The sequence below is a fragment of the Prionailurus bengalensis genome, chromosome X (genome assembly GCF_016509475.1).
Source record: "Prionailurus bengalensis isolate Pbe53 chromosome X, Fcat_Pben_1.1_paternal_pri, whole genome shotgun sequence".
In the NCBI taxonomy this organism is placed as follows: Eukaryota; Metazoa; Chordata; class Mammalia; order Carnivora; family Felidae; genus Prionailurus; species Prionailurus bengalensis.
In genome coordinates this window covers 4,376,679-4,393,787 of record NC_057361.1, presented here as the reverse complement: position 1 = coordinate 4,393,787, position 17,109 = coordinate 4,376,679, and the positions used below count along the sequence as shown (strand labels likewise).

The 17,109-nt window shown below is 43.0% G+C and overlaps 1 protein-coding gene across 1 annotated transcript in view; it reads left to right on the top strand.

The window, feature by feature from the left end:
• Positions 1–9,913, top strand: part of LOC122477938 (pseudouridine 5'-phosphatase) — a 181,901-nt gene extending 171,988 nt beyond the window's left edge. Inside the window, exon 5 of the transcript XR_006295795.1 lies at positions 9,699–9,913. The gene's annotated coding sequence lies outside the window, so the exon portion shown is untranslated. The remainder of the gene's footprint in view (positions 1–9,698) is intronic.
• The last annotated feature ends 7,196 nt before the right edge of the window (positions 9,914–17,109 follow it).

Here is a 17,109-nt window from a genome sequence, read left to right as displayed (position 1 = left end):
CTTTGTCAAATATAGAAAAGCCTGTGGGAAGATTTCTTTTACGGAGCACATTTCTGTTGCCTAGGATATGACTCCTTAAAGTCTTTCTAAGTAGTGATTGGAATTTACAAACAGAATCTTCCCTATTTTGCATGGTTCCATGTTTGAAATGCCTTTTGAGTCAGTAATTATTTTGTTTGTATTCCATACTCAGACAATCAGAGGGGATGCTTTTCACCTTGATATTTTGGCTCCTAGAATGGTAGGTTAGGTACATGAGAAGCTTTCATTTTCATCCCAGGGATGTAATGTAGGGTTGAAATCTCTAAATAAGCAGTAGTAGGATGTCCCTTTGTTGCCACATTCTTCTTTTAATGAAACCCGGATTCAGAATTCTATAAGGAAGTAGCTGAGAGAATGATGTTTAACCTTCTTTCAAAAGGACTATTCTCAAGTCTCCTTGAGGGTATTTATGCCCAGGATTATACCAGGAGCTGCTGTGCACAGCTTCAGAGGCTTCAATTGTAGCCTACATAAATGGATTCACCAAGCCATGCCATTAACTTGGACCACCATCTTGTCAGTGATGTGACCTTGACCCTTGTAGGGGACGAATCTAGAAGTTTCTCTGACATGTATTGACCCCGTTCATCCTAAAAGTTTTCTCTCTTTTCCTCTAGTCTAACTTTATGGCTAAAAAGTTTGGCTTGTTAACTTAGCGTCTAAATTCGATCTTAAAAAATCTGAGATTGGAGCCACACGGCAAGTGCTGGTTATTTCCTTCTTGGAAAAGACAAATAATTGTTCTCGTGGGCAAATTCATTTTATTTGTATTTATTTATTTTTTTAATAGGAAGTCGTTTTTTATTTTTCATTTTTTTTTAGCATTTATTTTTGGGAGAGAGAGACACAGAGACACAGCAAGAGTAGGGGAGGGGCAGAGAGAGAGGGCAACACAGAATCTGAAGCAGGCTCCAGGCTCTGAGCTGTCAGCACAGACAGCTGGCATGGGGCTTGAACCCACGAACTGTGAGATCATGACCTGAGCCCGCATCAGACACTGAACCAACTGAGCCACCCAGGCACCCCGGGCAATTTCATTTAGAAGACGCATGCAAAGAGGCCCAACACATGTGGCCAAATGGAAGTCCAGTCTATTCGGCATGCTACCATATCCCACCCCAGATGTATCATTTCTTCTCTGAAGTTTGCTGGAGGCCAGTGTCTGTGCATCTTTTGGCCCACTTCCCACCAATAGGGGTCCTCAAAATTATTTTTTCTGCCAAAAGGGAATATGTATTTCCAGAGGTCTTTTGCACCTACCTTCATGCATTTTACACTATTTCACAACACAGCGTAATTATTGTATAAACTTTTAGTTTTAAATGGCATCATACCTTCCAATACCTCATTTTAGAAAATGGCGGCTTCATTGCTGTGTTAAGTCACAAATCTATTGATAAGAGCTACAGGTGTTTGGAAGAGAACTTTAAAATGACGTATATTTTTTTTTTCATTCAGATTTGCTTAAACAGAGGAGAGTACTCTGTGTTTAGAGGCATGATTACCCTTCAATGTTATCAGGCACAATAGATTGTGTCCCACAGTTGCACTAGGATTTAGAGGCTAATGAGGTTTTGCAAAGAGATCTATTCCAAAGAGCAGGTGAAGCCGGACTTCACTGCGAGGATGGACCTCCCACGGGGATGTTTCTTCATACCCTCCTTGGTGGCGGTGACCAAGAGAGTGTCAGCCGTGATGCAGCTGCTGAGAGACAATGACACATGTGGGCTTGGCGGATATGGATCACCAGGCTGTCCTGCTGTCTGCAGACAATGAGATGCAATGCACACATCCATTTCAAGACCAGATGTCTTTGGGGGAAATTTGTGTGAGCAGCATGGTTTATAATCCTACATCTCACCCTTTGCGTGCTGTTCCAGCCATTCGTACCGGCTCTGCTCACCTGGACTCCAAGGCCTTCTCGTCACAGATGCTTTAGGAACACAGCTGTCTATTGGAGCCCCACAGTGGGTTTAAGAAAGACAGTCCGTATATTTGGGGGAGTTGCTCATCTCAGTAAATCCTGGCCATGAGCCAACGACGTCGGCCAACACTGTGATATGTGAGCAGAATTTTGGTGACGACGAAGGGTAGTCTATTGGACATACAAGGCATAAAAGAGACGGAATCTGATCACCACTTACCCTCCACACCTTAGACACAGCCCCATATTAAGCCATCCAGCCCCAGACTTAAGGGTTGACGGATAAATCAATCTTCTTTCCGCAGAGGATGGGTTTGAAGCACCATTGATCTCAAGATCATAGACTCCAAGCTATGGTCAGGAGATTCATACCTGCCTGACTCTGAATGTTAAAACCACGTTTTAAGCTCCACATTGGAGCTGTGTTGTGGAGGAGTTAGAGAAGTCAGCTCCTCATACGTGTGGGGATCTTCATGGTGAGGTTTCTCCTTCATGCTCTGCTCCCGTATGGTCACATGGGACATCCAGGCGAAACTCATGCTTCCAATATCAGTGAAGCCTCTCTCTTATTTTGTCTCCTACAGAAGCCAAATTTCAGACTGGATTATTGAATCAATGCCCATATCCTTGGTTTTGGCGAAAAACTGCAGTCTTGGCTTTCTGTGGGGTCAGTCTTGCTTGGCCTCCAGTGATCCATTTAGCAATACGTAACTAACATACTGTTGAACCTACTAGATGGGTAACGCAGGGCCAATTTGTTTTTCCTCTCTATTTCTTGGTTTCTTCATCCTTTTTTTTCTAAAAGTTTATTTGTTTATTTTGAGGGAGGGGAGGGGCAGAGAGAGAGGGAGGGAGAGAATCCCGCACAGAGTCCAGTGTGGGGCTTCAACTCATGAACCGTGAGATCATGACCTGAGCCAAAACCAAGAGTCAGACCAACTGAGCCACCCAGGCGCTCCCAGTTTCCTCATCTTTCAAACCGAGATAATAATGGCTACCTCAGGGACTGTGAATGGTCCCTTCCAGAAAGTCTGGAATCCCCCAAATATGTAAAGTGAGATTTTCCCAGGGAACTCAGAAGAAGGACCCTCTGCCTAAGAGTTTGCATGCCACTTTTCTTGAAACTAGAGCTTTTCCTTGGTTCCAGGGTAAAGCAACCCAGACCTCAAAGGACCCCACCAAGAATGCAGAGTTTATTCATCCACGGATGTCAGGTGAGAACACATGCAGAATTACAATGATCTCAGGCCATGATAACATCTTCACAAACACCTGGAGATCCTCCTGATACTCCCCAGTACAGGGAAATAGCTATTCTCTGTAAGTGTGAGAGTTCTGGGAAGCACAGTTCTCATAACCTGTCATTGAACTTGGATAGTTCTTACCCCTTACTGTACATCAGCATGACACGGACAGCTTTTCTCAACATTCTTATCTTGAGGCTGTACCCCTGGTTAGTAACAACAGTGTTTCTGGGGTGGGACCGCAGCAGCAGTATTTGTAAAGATTCCTGGGTGATTCCACTGTGCAGTGCAGGCTGAGACCATGGACTAGGGCTCCCACGTCCCTTCCTTCCTGGGAGATGAGCCCATCTGGTCATCACAACTGCATCTCTCAAAGCCTGGGTCCCTAGCGCCCAGGCTCCTGACCAGCCTCTAACTGCTTTCTCCTTCTGGGACATGTGTACCACAATGAACAAACACCTCCACTTTCTCAACCCTTCTTCTATTGCTTGGTTTTTCCCTGGGGCCACCACTGCCCTACAGTGCTCTCCCAGGGACAGCCATTGATGTGTACCTTGAGCCCTTTAGGGGAGTAGCACTCATCAAATTCTTGGTCTTCTCACTTTAAGATCTGTTGTTCATTCCTCTCCAGACACCTCCACAGCCACACCCTGCGTCTCGTCTTTATGCCATGCTAACACCTGCCTGAAATCCCCACTGCACTGAGTCCTCTCTCTGACTTACACTTTCTGTACAATTCCCTTTGGATGAACCCTTCTCTTGGGAAAGCTTTCCTCTTTGTCTTTCTTGGCCTCGCATGTCCCCTGTCTTATTTATCTTCTTCATCCTCTGGCTGATCTCCAGCTGTGTCCTTCGGGGCTCCTCCCCTTGTGTCTCCCCATTAAAGGTTGTTCTCATTTTCAACCCTTATTTTGGGCAGCTCCATCCAATCCATCCTTCAAAGACAGCATTAAGTGGTCCTCATGCTATACATGCTCATAGCACCTGAGGCCGTGGTGAGACCCATCACAGAGCATTCACATTGTGTGTTTACTTCTGGTTCTTCCCACCTAAATTGGGTTCTCTAGAGAAACAGAACCAATAGGATATCCCTAGAGAGAGATAGAGATAGAGATAGAGATAGAGATAGAGATAGACTTAGAGATAGAGATGCAGATACAGATACAGATAGATATAGACATAGATATAGACACAGATACAGATATATACATACATAGGTATATATACCTATCCATCTATAGATCTCTTTATTTATAGAAAGAGAGATCTCTGTAAATAGACAGATACATAGGTATATCCAATAGGTCTTTATCTATACAATAGATAATTATAATTCTATTAGGTATATCTATTTATCATCTATCTAGACACATCTGTCTCTGTCTCTGTAAATAGCTGTATTGTTATCTCTGTCTCTCTTTCTCTCACTATTGAATTATTTTAAGGAATTGGCTCATGTGATTGTACAGGCTGGCAAGCCCCCAAATCTGCAGGGCCGACCAGAAGGCTGGAAATTCAGTAGGGATTCTCAGTAGGGATTCAGTAGGGATTGCAGTCTTGAAAAGGAATTGCTTCTTCTTTGGGAAACTTCAGTCTTTGCTCCTGAGTCCTTCAAATGATTAAATAAGACCCATCCCCAACCCCCAACCACTCCCCACCCATCCACATTATGGAGGGTAATCTGTTTTACTCAGTCTACCAACTTAAATGTACTCACATCTAAAACATATGTTCGCAGCAACATGAAGACTAGTGTTTAGCCAAACAACTGGGCATCATAGCCTAGTCCAAAATAAATTTCCTCACACCACCTATCTCAAATATGGAAGGGATGTGGTACCTGGCCCTGTGTAAGTAATTCTTTTGTGTATAACTCCTCTATAACATTAAAAATAGCAGTGATCAGTATAGGTATTGAGTTTATACTATGTACATAGACTATCTACATAGACTATGGACATCTGCTAAAAAATGGTTTCTTAGCTTTTGCTCACAATATCCTGTTTAATCTTCACCCCTAACTTGGAGGTAAGTAGTTTAGTTCAGCTCTGTATTATATGGCTGGACTCAAAAAGCTTGATTTGTAAACCAAATGGATATAATCAATGAGATACAAGACTAGGGTTTAAATCTAGGTCTCCTGGCTTCTAATCTTATCTCCCAAATTCTAGCACCTTCCTCTCTTCCCATATTTATATTGGTATTAGGTTATGATCGTGTGCTCAGATGTAAGAGAAATGTATCTTTTCTGTGTCTCTTGAACCATTTCTCTAAATGAGTATTTATGAACAATCTTTCTCCTCTCAAGCATGTAAAAAAAATTCCAAGGGTTGCATTAAGCCTGTTATAACCCAGAGCCTCTCTCTTGACCCCAGCTGCCTCTTGTTTTAAAACAATACTTGGAAGAAAATAAATTGTTAGCTCTCGTGGCAGAGCCTTTATGCCAGGCTTTAGGGGATCATTACCATAATATTATGCGTCAGGAAGCAATTTTCCAAATGACACTTCGGTGACCCCAAAGAGCCTTAAATCAAAAAGAGAGCCTTGGATTCTGTCTATTTAGTGCAAAAACAGTCATTGACTTCTGTTTTTTAAAATAATCAAGCAGATATCACACAGAGGACAAAGTTATTGAGCTTTCCATTCTTTGGACCGCTGTCTGGGTCCAAGTAGATATCATCATTTTGTTGGTCGAGGTGCTAAATTTGGGTTATATTAGGAAGGGATGGGGGGAAAGACTTAGAAATGTGTCATCCTCTGGCATGGTAGTTGAGAATTCTTAACTGGAATATTCATAAAACTGGAAGATAAATGTCTAGGGAGAATGGACCGTATCTTTTTCAATGTTTTATGCCCGTCTGCTTGATCTGTGCCTCGTTCCAAACACCAAGGAGCCCAAGACCCAGTTCTCAAACTGAGTTATCAAACTTCCCCAAAGTAGAGACTGGGGTCTTTCAGTAAGAATTTGGTTTTCCTCTTTGTTCAATAGCTTAGTTCTCCCAAATGCACATAAAATGGGCCTTTCTCATGCAGTTTCCAATACACTTTCCAGAAAATAAGATGTACATGAATGCCATGTCAATTGAAAGAGCTTTTGACTAGGAGTATTATGGTCACTAGAGAATAATCACTTGCTATGTATATTATGCAAAAGACTTTGTCTAAAGCACTCTTGTTTGTAAATAAAGCCCTTCAATGCCTATAATATAGGTGTAGGTCCACCATTCACTTCCTAGAATACAGTTCTTGATAAAGTACCAGAATAGGCACACTAACGTGAGCCACTTATTTCTGCCTGGTTGGAACAATTGTGTTTGTTTGTAGGAGAATGGGACAGATGATGAACCTTGGCAAAGAGTCCCCAAACATTCAGTTCCTCCTTCACATAGAGTCAAATTTTCCGGAGACTGAAGTGACGGCTGTCAAACCTGCTTCTTTCCTTGGAACAGCCCACAAAACATAGGACAGAAAGGGATTGAAACCATCAACCCAAATGACTACCCTGGAGGAACACTGGTGTGCACATTACGTAGGACTTACGGCCATCATCCTTGTCGCTGTGGGGTGGAAAAACCTAGCTAGAAATGCACTGATGAACAGCCAGCACTTCAAGAAAAAATTCCAAATAGATACTAACTCAGTAAAACAGGAGGGTTCTGGGCACAGATCAGCTGGAGAAAGAGAAGAAGGTGTCAAGAGCAGAACCCAGCCAGTCCAGATGGGACATGGCTCCCTGTATACCTCGCCCAAGCATTGTTCAGCGGGCATGTGAGACTTCAAGGTGTATCCTTTGTAACCCACTGTGTTACAGAAAGTCATAGTTCTCTTTATAGACCGTCGGCTGCATCATCACCAAAAAAAGTCCTTTTACCTTCTTCCAAAAGTAGCAAGTCCAACAGCTTCTCCAAGGAGTGCTGTGTTCTGAGGATCTGATTACTGGTGGTAAATTCAGCTCATTAGAAGAAAACAGAGGATGAAAGGAGCTCCACAGATGAAGCAAAGAGATGTCTTGAAAAATCGACTCCATCAGCGTTGAGGAGAGTAGGCCAGCATAGAAACTCAGGATGGTGTTGCCAGGAACCACTTGTCAGTTAGGTCCTGAGAGCCCCATGTGTGTTTGGGTGTCAAAACACAAAACAAATAAAAACAAAGAAACAGAAACCAAACGCAGACTTAGTCAGGAGAGAGTTTTATTCCAAAGGATTATTGGAAGTGTGGGGAAAGCCACTAGGGACATAGGGTCCGTGGAGCTTGAGAGAATGCTCTGTCTGTCTACAAGGTCAGCAAGGACAGTTAGGCAAAAGGGGATTTAAAAAGATTTTTAATGTTTATTTTTGAGAGAAAGAGAGAGACAGAAACAGAGAGAGACAGAGCATGGGGAAGGGCCAGAGAGAGAGGGAGACACAGAATCTGAAGCAGGCTCCAGGCTCCGAGCTGTCAGCACAGAGCCCGACGCAGGGCTCGAACTCAGTGACAGTGAGATCATGACCTGAGCCGAAGTCAGACACTCAACCCACTGAGCCACCCAGGTGCCCCAAAAGGGGGTTTTCTCTTATAGAGAAGAGTAGTCATGACTGTCATAACCCACAACTCTACAAGGATATGGGCATGGGAAATGTAATGAAAGGTGGCACAATCCAACGGTAGACCAGAACTTGGTTTCCCCCTGAGCCAGCCTGACCTCAGGAGAAGCTGTTCTGTCTCAGGCTGAGCATGCCAAATAAAAACAATCTCAGGAGAAAATTCAGGGCCTTGGGAGAAGGAGAGAAGCTGAACTAAAGTTTGCTTAACAAAGATTTTTGTTGCAGTGGATGAGTGGGAACAAGCCATTCAGTGAACCATTGACGAGGCAAAGAATGGGAATCTGAAGAGTGTGTGTCTGGCTCGTGGTGAACAAGCAGGCGTCTGTGAACTTATCTAGCTCACGTGAGGGAGGGTGGTTCTTCCCAGTCAGCGGCTTTCCAGAACAGAGAGGGTGGGGCAATTTCTTAACCTTCCCCATTTTCCAGGATCACGGGGTTCCGGTAGATTTCAGCATTGTCCTGGGTGAAACCGTGTGGAAGAGTCTTGGGGGAAACATTAGTTTCAACGCTCAGCCTACTGGCCGCTCAGGCTCCATGCACTCAGCATATAAAAAAGGAAGATGACTGTGAACGCAAAGAATGTCTTGTGGAATCCCGTTTCATGGGTTGGTGCCATGGGTATTGTCTCTACAGCTTTTCTTGGTCATGTGGCTCTGGGAATCATGACGCACTCTGGAGTCTCCAGGAAGGAGCCCTGGAGGCCTCTTCCTTGACCCATTGGAACAAGCTCACTGCACACCCCTTAGAAAGGATTTCTTTTCTTAATAGCAGCTTCCTTGAGATGGAACTCACATGCCATTCAGTTCACCGACCTAAATTCCACAACTTTTTCAACAGATTCAGGCTTGTGCATTACCACAATTTTAGAACATTTCCATTCCGAAAGAAAACCCCATAACCATCAGCAGCCACTCCCCATTCCGCCCTCTGCCAGCACGTGGCAGTCACCAGTCTGCTTTCTTTCGATAGGTTTGGCTTCTCTGGACATCTGACGTAAATGGACTCTACAACGTGACCTTTTGTGTCTGGCTTCTTTCACTGTGTGTGATGTCTTTGAGGTTCAGCCACATGTAGCATGTGTCAGAATTTCATTGTTTTGTTTTTTTTTTTTTATGGCCAGATAATGTTCTGCTATATGAGTAGAACACATTTTGATGATCCGTTCATCACGTGGTGGACATTTGGGATTTTTCCATGTTTTGGCTATTATAAACAGTGCTGCTGTGAACATTCATGTATGAGTTCTTATGCAGACAAACGTTTTCTTCTTGGACAAATGCCTTTATTTCTGCAAGACTCTCATGACCACCACTATTAGAGGATGGATCCCAATAGGTACCTCCTTACAAGTACCTATAGAATCCAGGATTCTGGGCAGAACCAAATATGCAACAGCTACCCCCTACCCTTATACTCTTGCCATGGCTCATTCCGTCTGCATGTCCCATAGCTTAGATTTGCACTGAAAGTATTAGCCCTTTGGGTCAATCATGCTCTCAAGAGATGAAAAGCCCATTTCCTCCTGGAGGAAAACATGGGCAGGTAGAGTGTTGGCCCGAACAGCGATGGCTATATCCCCTCTCAAAAAGATATTTGCAGTGAGGAAGCAGTCCCGTTGATTCAATGATACTTTGATTAAGTCATGGCATTCAAGCAGCGGTGGATAGAGAGAAGGTTCAGCATTTGGGTCAGAAGAACTTGGTTCAGTCCTATTCAGGCTCCTTCTTAGCTGTGGAAGAGACTGCCCACCCCTTCTTCCGTATGCCCAGCTCTGCCCATTTCCAGTCTCCTAATGGGTAGATGTCCCCAGGTGACCAGGTCCCCCCAGAAGTGAGCAGAAGTGAATGTACCAGGTGTGACTATGGATGTCTGTCACAGGATCCACCCCTTTGCACTTCCTTCCAGCTGACTGTAACGCTGATGCCCAGAGGAACCCTGCAAGATGTGGGCTGAAGACAACAGAAGCATGACAGCTTGGATCCCCGAATGACTGTGTGGACCAGAGACTTCCACTGCCCCATGGCACAAGCCCTACACTGTGCATGAGAGTGACCACATCTGAGCCACCACGTTGGGTCCATTTGTAGCTGCAGCTTACCTACTCTAAAGCACCACCTCTGGTAAGTCTGTGCCAATACCTTCTGTTCTTTGGGGAGTAAATTAAGCAATGCTTGTCACCAGCTCTATAGCTGTACGTTGTAGTCAAAACATCTATTGTTAGAATTAACGTTGACTAGAAATCATTGCTTATCAGTCATAGCTGAAGCTGTAGATTTACTCACACAGAGTGGGGCTAGAGATGTAGCTTTTAGAAAATGTGGAAGGAGACCCACAATCATCATCTAAAGGCTAATTTCCAGAACTCTAACTATGGGCTGTGTAAGGAACAGAAAAAACTTAAACATAAAACCAAAACAATCCTTTGCAACAGACCTGGGACAATTGAAAGAAACGTTCCCATTAGGGGCATTTCACGGCATAGGTTTTCATCTTTGAGAGACTGCGATTATTTAGACATTTGGTCAGAGACACGTTTAACAAAATACGAGCTTTCCAAAGTGACTATGTTATGTCGAAGAGGAGTTCGGGTGGCAGAAATAATAGAATCTAATCTAAACACAGGACCTTCTGGAATTGTATAGCAAAGATTTGATGAAAACTAGACAGAACTATGTGACATTAATACCTGCAGCTGTTTGTGCCTGGAATTTATTGTGTGTGAACGCTCTGTCATACATAGGAGTATAGCATTGGCATCAAACACGGTTTATGGAATTAGTGAGAACATTGTGTTATTTTATCTGACAAGAACACGTTTGTTCTTTTATATGACTTTTAAAAATATTTTTGGGGGAGTGCATGCAAGTGAGGCAGGGGCAGAGAGAGGGAGAGGGAGAATCTCAAGTTGGATCTGGGCTGCCAACACAGAGCCCGACGTAGGGCTTGAACTCATGAATCGTGAGATCATGAACCATGAGATCATGACCTGAGCCGAAACCGATGGTCGGGCGCTTAACCGACTGAGCCACCCAGGCACCCCCTTGTTTGACTTTTTAGAAAGAGACCTCACAGAGGCATACCCTACCAAATTAAAACAGTGGTCCAGTGATGTAGACTGACATCTCTACTAGTGGTTAAAATGCCACCTCACAGCACAGAGAATGGATTTTTTGAGCTCGACAGCAGGACTTTTATGAGTTCTCAGTACATGCAAAATTATAATAATTGTTTCTACTTGCTCCCTCTTTCAGAATCATTAATTGATTTTCCTTATTGTATTCAAATTACAGACTATATTTTAAAATGTTTTATTAATTGCCAGCATACTCCAGGCTCCTTGGCAGTGTGTTTCCACTCTGCAGAAGCTGTTGCTTGTTTTTGTATTATTTATGAAGGGTATGTTTATTCTTTCTTAGCATAAAGAGTATTTCTTCCAAGTGCCGGATCGCTCTCAGGAATAATGATGTTGTGTTGATACAGAGAAGGGGAACAAGCCTTCGGCTCCTGGGTCTGTCCTTGGGTCTCTCACTTACTAATTGGGTCGCCTTGGAAACTCAACTTAAACTCTCTGTGTGTCACTTTTCTTGTTTATAAAAAGAGAATGGTAATCACAGTGTCCCCTTCATCGGGTTGCTGTCGGGACCAAGGAGATTAGCAGAACCATTCTTGGCTCCATTGTAAATGTTCGATAATTGTGTTATTTTTATTGTTAAGCTTTGGTGCTCAGGTGGTTGCTTTATTCATGACATGATTCTGTAGCACTTCCCTTGTGGTAGAGATGGTGCTGGTTTCTTGCAAACGTAGAGATAGTTACAAGGAAGTTTTGGTGAGCTTCACACTTGGTGGGGAGGAGGCACCACGACCTCCATTCAGTGTTGTTGTGTTTACAGTTGAAGTCACTTCAGAAAATGCTGGTGTCAAAGTATGGAGTTCTCAGTTAAGACTGAGAAAGGTATGCCTTCACAGAGGGGTTGCTTTCATTTCTTTGGACTTTTTCTTTTCTAATTGTGCCGTCTCCCTCCCATGAAAGTTTAATGCCTTAGTTACACGGTGCTTCTGGTTTTGTACTACGTGCCTATTTGTGCTTTATACATAAAAACACTACGACTTTTCTTTACCCCTAAGATTCAACCTTGGTCCTTTAGGGGTTCTATCGTCTCCATTGATGGTACATGTCGTACCAAGAAATAGCACCATTGAATGAGCAGAGAGGAAATTTTGATAGACAAATAGGAGTGTATTCCCATATCACACTAGCTGAAGCTTCTAATATATTCTTGAGTGACACAATCCACACATGTCTCTATATCAACATCTGCATATAGTTATTTTTACATATACATGTGCCTTGTATATGCTGACGCTGTTTAGGTATGTATTTACATTATTATACTTGCAAACATACCTCATTCTAGTTAGCAAGTAGGGTTTGCATTATTCTTTTTTAATTTTTTAAAAGTTTATTTTTTTATTTTGAGAGAGAGAGAGAGCAAGTGGGGGGGGGGAGGGGAGAGAGAAAATCCCAAGCAGGCTCCACACTGTCAGTATGAAGCCTGATGTGGGGCCCGATCCCATGACCCTGGGATCCTGATCTGAGCCGAAATCCAGAGTCGGATGCTCAACCACCCAGGTGCCTGAGTTTACATTATTCTTAACATATCCTTTTTAGTGATTTTTTACATAATTCAGAGGAACAAAAAGAGCGTATAGTCCTCCAAATACTATTTTATATCAATGGTTAGTAAGTGGACAAATCTTGTAGTTCATAGTGAACAAAACTGGATAGGCAACATGTGAAAAAAAAGCCTCATTAAAATCTGTTTTCCCATCCTAGTTATAGAGGCAAGCGTTTTTGTAGAAACTTTGGATATAGTAGAAAAGTATACATGAGAAACAAACAGACAAAAAAAATCAACCGTGAACCTAGCGCTCTGGAAACATCATTGTCAATGTCTGAGTATCTGTGTATACACACATGTTCTGGTTATGATAAGAAACACACGCAGAGCTAAGTGTTAGAAAAGGGGGTAAGGTCCTCAAGAGGGTAAGACACACCGACTGTGTAATCTAGAATCTAGTCGTGTTCAAAAAGAGATCTGGCCTTTGCCCCTTACCTTCTGGAGGTGACCTCTAAGCCCTTGGAATGTCCTGTGAGAGAGGTGTCTTTGCCTGGGGCCTTGGGGTCACTGGATTGTGTAACATTGTGATTTAGGGTGGGGCTTCTGGCCATGCCAGAAAACCTCACAAAGTGACAGAGGGTGGAGGCTTTGGGTCATGCGATACCAGCTTGTCTTCCTGAGTGTGTTGGGACTGAGGTCGGCCGCATGGTCAGTCCTTCTTACATGATGGAGCCCCCATAAAAACTCTGGACACCCAAGTCTCAAGGGGGTGTTCCTTGGCAGTTTTCCATGTATATTTTCACCCATCAGTGCTGGATTGTAACACTGTCCATGTCTCCACAGGGACAGAGTACCTAGAAGCTCTGCATTTGTAATTGTCTCACATGCATCTCCACATGCCTTTTCCCTTTGCCAATTTCCGTGTGTACCCTTTAGCTGTAGTAAACCGTAACTGTGAGCAAAACAGCTTTCTCTGATATCTAGGAATCCTTCTGTGGAATTACTGAACCTGACAAGGGTCTAGGGAAACTCCCCATAGCTTGCAAAATTGCATCAGAAGTGATGACAGTCTTGAGGACTGCTCTCTGTACTTTGGTGGTTGGGTAACTTTGGCATGGGCATGTAGCTAAATACAAGGGAAGACCACAGGGGTGGGTTAATGCAAAGAGGTGGGATGTAGTGAGACGGACAAAATGTATGGCTCCAGCTAAGAGACCAAAGACCTTCCCTGGGGGTTTCCTAGTGCAGGCACTGTTAATCAGGGCTGGAACTTTTATACTCTCCATGGCATGGTGCAAGGACGGGCTAACCCTGTTTAACAAGCTGGGTGCAAGGGAATGAAGACCATCTCTAGTGCTAGAGAAGGCTAGAAGCAGCACACTCAACATGAGGGGGAAGGTGTTGTAGGCATGATGGTCATGAGGAGGAGCTTCCAGGAGGAGAAGAGCTTCAGCTGGGCTTAGACGATGAGCGATTTTGGGAAGGTCACTTGGAGAAAGGGGGCAGCAGGAGTGAATGGTGAAGGCAGTGATATTTAGGGAATGCTTATGGTGCAGGGCGCAGACCTCTCTTTTTGGGAGGGTGAGTGGGAGTGGGCCCATGCAGTAGAGTGACAGTCATATTTGAGAAATTTGTGGGTGATCTTGAACCTCTGGGTAGGGAATCCGGGTTCTCTCCTGTTTTATTACTTACTGTCCTTAACTATGGCCTTGGGAAAATTAGTTTCTTCATTTGAAAAAAAACGGTCTGTTAATATTTAATTTAGAGAGCTCTTGTGAAATGTAAGTAGGAAATGTATATAAAATATTTATTACTTTCCTTCGCACCTTGGAGATGCTCACAATACGGGTTTCCTTTTATCCCAACCAAGAATAGCCTCCAGGTTTAAGCAGGAGAGTTCTATGAGAAATATGGTATTTAAGAATTTTTTTTCTGGAGGAAGGCAACAGAGATGAAATTGAATTAGAAATAATTGAACATGGAGAAAAGGAACTCAATAAAAATAAGAAATAAATATAACCTGAAGTATTTTGAAAATTGATACATTAAAAAAAAATCCCATGGTCACACAACTCAAGAAATGATTAACAGTGGAGAAACTCAACAGATACTATCTTTAATAGATGACCATGGTTAACATCTTCAGTGTTGAGTCATATGGAAATCATGGACCCCTGATAGGATGTGATGGGAAGGACACCTTCCCTCTGAGGACTTCTTCCCCAACACCCCTATCTCTGCAGTTTAATCATTAGAAGGCATCAGACAAACCCAGATTGAGAGACAATCTAGAAAATATCTGTGAAGGTCACAAAAAGCAAGGGAATTCTCAGAAATTGTCATGGTACAGAGGAAACTAGGAGGTATAATAAGTAAATACAATGTAGTATCCTGGATGGGATCCTGAAACAGAAATATCTCACAATTGGAAACACTGGGAACATCCTCGTAAAGTCTGTAAATACAGTTAATAGTAATGTTCCAAAGTTGGTTGCATAGTTTAGACAAGCAGGCCATGGTCATGTAAGATGTGAATATTAGGGGAAACTGGGTAAATGTTGTAAGGGAAATCTCCATGCTATCTTTATAACGTTTCTGTAAAACTAAAATTATTCCAAAATTTTAAAAAGTTTACTAAAAAATACTAAACAAGACAAAATTAAGAAAAATTATTCCTGATTTAGTACTGGCTATACAAAGAAATTTACTGCCAAATAAACTAATCTGGGGTTCCAGTATCTGAGGACAGGACAAAATGGACATGCCAGCTCAAGAACAAAGAAAGAGAATTTGTCCTTCCTCTGCCTTTCTGTTCCATTCAAGTCCCCAGTGGGTTGGATGAGGCCCTCCCGTGTTTGGTGAAGGTAGATCTTCTTTACTCAGGCTACTGATTCAAATGTTAATCTCTTACAGAAACACCCTCACAGACACACCAAAAGTAATGTTTTACCAGCTATCTGGACATCCCTCAGACTGGTCAAGTTGACACATAGAATTATTAAACATCATATGAGCATCTAAGAGAAGCAATACATGGTTTCTTTTTTTTTTTAATTTTTTTTTAACGTTTATTTATTTTTTTTGAGACAGAGAGAGACAGAGCATGAACAGGGGAGGGGCAGAGAGAGAGGGAGACACAGAATCTGAAACAGGCTCCAGGCTCTGAGCTGTCAGCACAGAGCCCAACGCGGGGCTTGAACTCATGGACCGTGAGATCATGGCCTGGGCTGAAGTCGGACGCATAACCGACCAAGCCACCCAGGCGCCCCAATACATGGTTTCTAAGTAGCCACTTAAAGGAGATCAACACCCTTTGGTTTTGTGGAACATGGAGTTTGATAGCACATATAGGTTTAATGCCATATGGCCTTGCTTCATTGAGGAAGATGAAGGTCATCAAAGAAGGAGAGAGATATGGAGGGAGAATAGGAGATGGGAATCTTTAAAAGGCATGCAAGGTAACAAAGATCTGGAAGATTATAAGCTGTGAAATGTATGAAGTCTATCCCTCTTCATCTCACTTATGAAATCTTCAATGAAATCTGCAAAACAGATTCACAAAAACTCTTTGTGTGGCTGGATTTCCCGTGGACATTGGTGAATGGGACAAATTCTGCATGCCATTTGTGTTGGATGACTCAAATAAGGGGCTCCGTTCTAGGTTGTTGATACAGTGCAGTGATCTAGAATGAATGGTCCTTGGTTTTACATTCCTGTTCCATCATGGTGTCGTAGGTTGACTTAACCTGTCACAGTTTTTTACTTCCATGCAATGAAGAGGGTTGGCGTAGGAAACACCAATAGTACCTGCCTCTGTCACCACCACAAAGTTGTCTAGAGTGTCTGTGTTCTTAAATCGTGTTTTTGTCTTGCCTGCTAGCAGGGCGTGATGCCATCTAGTTGGTTCAATTTCCATGGAAGTATACGGTATGCTCCGGTAACAGACCTACTAGATTCCAACACCCTGCAACATCTCTTTCTTTACTCTTTGATCCATTTCAGGGACATTTCATTCTGTTGTAATTATCCAGTCTACACCCTTGGATAAAAAATGAGTAATACCCAGAAACATTGCAAAAGTTGGCCATAATGACATGCAAATTACGGAAAATTCTCATACGCAAGAAAATGTTATTGTTTCCTCTAGTGCTGTCAAAAACCTTTGCATTCAAGCACGGTTCGGGCAGCCTTGGTTCACCTGGGAGCTTGTAGAAAATGTAGTATCTCAGGTCCCTTCCCGCCAAGACCTATGGAATCAGAATCTATAATTTTAACAAGACCCCTAGTGGATTTGTGTGCACATTAATGTTTCAGAAGCTCTGCTCCAAAATATACCATGTGACATCTCAGCTGACCCTACCAGTGAGGGGAGAAGAGAGCAAAGGAGACCAGAGTTGGTACTTGAGAGTCTGACCCTGGGGTTGAAAAAGTAGATTTCCTAACTCCTGCCCTGTTTGTTTTCTGAAAGCCTCAGAGGAGTTTCACCCCAAGACCAAGATGTCAGTTTAACATAAGAACCCTTATTCAAACACTAATTGAGAAAGGCAATCCTTTCCTCCCCTTTTCTTTTTTTTTTTTTTCAACGTTTTTTATTTATTTTTTGGGACAGAGAGAGACAGAGCATGAACGGGGGAGGGGCAGAGAGAGAGGGAGACACAGAATCGGAGACAGGCTCCAGGCTCTGAGCCATCAGCCCA